General features: G+C 48.0%; 1 pseudogene; it reads left to right on the forward strand.

The window, feature by feature from the left end:
• Positions 1 to 972: 972 nt before the first annotated feature.
• Positions 973 to 2648, forward strand: LOC102263233 (annotated as a pseudogene).
• Positions 2649 to 3089: the final 441 nt, after the last annotated feature.

Here is a 3089-nt window from a genome sequence, read left to right on the forward strand (position 1 = left end):
GCCGCGGGGCAGGGGGGGGGAGCCCCGAGGGACTCTAGCTTCTGGTGCCAAGCGCTGGCCCAGCGCGACCCGCTCCGGGGACAGTGCCAGGTAGGGAGCTTGAATGGGGCGGTACACCTGTCAAAATGCTGACAGAATACTTTTTATTTTCTTTTCTTTATTTTTTCTTTCTTTATTTGATTGCATTGACTGGGAGCGGGGGCGGGGCCGAAGGGCAAATAAATGTTGACAGAATACATTTTCTTTCTTTCTTTCTTTCTTTCTTTCTTTCTTTCTTTCTTTCTTTCTTTCTTTCTTTCTTTTTCCCTTTCTTTCTTTCCTGTACAGCCCGCATACAATGTCACATTCTTATCATGAATCCACATTTACAATTTATTTATTTATTTGTCTACTTTTGTCTTTTCTTTCTTTTTCTTTCTTTATTCCTTTATTTTATTAAGGGGCAGGTGCCCAAGGAGGCCCGCAGGACGCCGTCTCCATGCCTTGTGGGACGAAATCGCCGTTTTCTGGGTTGAAGCATGTAGGAGAGCTCACAGTGAAAAAGTATTGAAAACTGAGTTAGAGTGAGGAAGAATGTCTTCACACCGAGGTCCCCATAGGAGGTCTCAGTAGAGGCATCTGAGAAAGGCCTCAGCTGAGGAAGTGGCTTCTGAGTCAAGGCACCTGAGCTGGGAGGTATATATACACAACAGCTTGGCCGGCGGGGCCCCCTGCTTGCAGCTCCCTTTGGGGAACCTAGTGCCTTTGCTGGTCACCCCGTCAGTGTGAGGAGGGCAGCTTTCCGGCAAGGAGGCCTGCCAGCATTTTGGGACGATTTTCCTTTGTTCAAACCTTAATCTGGCTGAAAAGAAGGAAACATCAACTGAGCTGTCAGCTGTTAAAGTGTGCACACATGTTTTGGGGACACCCTGCATACTGGAGTCCTGTTGAGAGAAAGGGAGAGGAAGAGAGACATGAAACATCCATGAAGAAAGAGAATTACTGAATTGCTGCCTCCTGCAAGCCCCACACTGGGGATCGAACCTACAACGTGGCCATATGCCCTAACCTGGAATGGAACTGAGACCTCCTGCTTCGTAGTTGGACGCTCAAGCACTGAGCCACACCAGGCAAGCAGCATTTATGTTTTAGATGCATCTTTCAGACAGTTGTTTTCAGAAGCAAAGCCTGGATGTTGCAGAGAGTATGAAGCGAATGCACAAGGACAGGTACCAGCAGATGTAGGCCCCGCTCTGAGAGATTTCCTGTTAACGAAACAGCTTCATCTTCCCACTACTGACTTAAAGTGGGTGAAAACAGAACAGAAATATTTGTCCTCTGACTTTGTAAATCTTGTTTAACCTTCAAACTTGCAATGTCACGGGTTTCAAGTCTGCCAACTCCAGAAGAAATGTCGAGTGGCTCTGGAGCTGAGAGCTGGAGCCACACTGAGATCAAGTTGGTAAAATTCTCCCACACATGGACCATCAGTAACTTTAGATTTTGCCGGCAGGAAGTGGGTGAAGTCATTCAAAGTTCAACCTTTTCATCAGAAGGCAATGATGAACTGAAATGGTGTTTGAAAGTATACCCAAAAGGGCGAGATGAAGACAGCAAAGGTTACCTGTCACTTGACGTGTGTCTGGTCAGTTCTCCAACGCATGTTATTTTTTGCAAAATTCAAACTCTCCATCCTGAATGACAAGGGAGAAGAAATCAAATCTTTGGAGAGTCACTGGCCATATAGCTTTGTACAAGGCAAAGACTGGGGGGTCAAGAAATTCATCCGTAGAAACGTTCTTTTGGATGGAGACAACAGTCTTCTCCCTGATGACAAGTTGACCCTCTTCTGTGAGGTGACTGTGGTGCAAGATTCTGTCACCATTTCTGGCCAGAATACCATGAAGATGGTGAAGGTTCCTGAGTGCCAGCTGGCCGATGAGCTAGGAGGACTTTGGGAAAATTCCTGGTTAACAGACTGTTGTTTTTGTGTTGGTGCCCAGAAATTTCAGGCTCACAAAGCTATCTTAGCAGCTCATTCTCCAGTGTTTAGGGCCATGTTTACACATGAAATGGTGGAGAGAATAACGAATCGGGTTGAAATCACTGATGTGGAGAACCTGGAGTTTTTAAGGAAATGATGTGCTTCATTTACACGGGGAAGGCTCTGAACCTGGACAAACTGGCCGATGGTTTGCTGGCAGCTGCTGACAAGTATGCTCTGGAGTGTTTGAAGGTCATGTGTGAGGAAGCCCTCAGCAGACACCTCTCTGAGGAGAATGCTGCAGAAATGCTCACCTTGGCTGACCTCCACAGCGCAAAGCAATTGAAAACTAAGGCAGTGGATTTCAACTCTCATGCTGAGGATGTCTTGGAGAGCGAGGGGTGGCAGGAAATGGTGGAATCCCATCCCCATTTGGTGGCTGAGATGTACCGCTCTCTGGCTTCAGCGCAGGGCCCCTGTCTGGGACCCCCACACAAGCGCCTGAAGCAGTCCTGAGATCCTGCCCGTTGTAAGACTCCCTTGAATTTCCAGAAGCAGCAGCCACTGTAGCTGCCATTGAGCACCAGGTAGACACCCCAACTTGTGCAGTTTTTCATCTGCTGGGGGAGGGGGGGGGTCTGCATCTTGGCCCCAGATTTTTAGTTTTCTTACTTTCCTTAAAGAAATCATATTTTTAAGTGTATCTTTATAGATTTCAGAGAGGAAGGGAGGGGGAGAAAGAGAAACATCAGTGATTAGAGTGGATCACTGGTGAGACGGCGGGAATGCAGCCTGAAGGCATGGCTTCCGTCTGCGGCTTCGTGCGGGAGAGCCTCTGGGAACAATGGCTGCCGGGCTCTCAGTTATGCATTTGGACCCAGTTGACCACAAGGAGTCCTTTTTGACAGAGACAAGATTTCTTCATTCAGGATCCAGTGTATATAAATTCAAAATCAGATATGGTGACAGCATCAGAGGGGAAGATATAGAAAATAAGGAAATCATCGTCCAGGAGCTGGAGGAGCAGCAGCTTGAAGAGCAGCCACGGGAGCAGTCCGACCTGTCTGAGGAGCAGCAGCCGCACGAGCAGTCTTCCTACGTCTGAGGAGAGGCAGCCCTGTGGTGC

Source organism: Myotis brandtii, unplaced genomic scaffold (assembly GCF_000412655.1).
Source record: "Myotis brandtii unplaced genomic scaffold, ASM41265v1 scaffold420, whole genome shotgun sequence".
NCBI classification, from domain to species: Eukaryota; Metazoa; Chordata; class Mammalia; order Chiroptera; family Vespertilionidae; genus Myotis; species Myotis brandtii.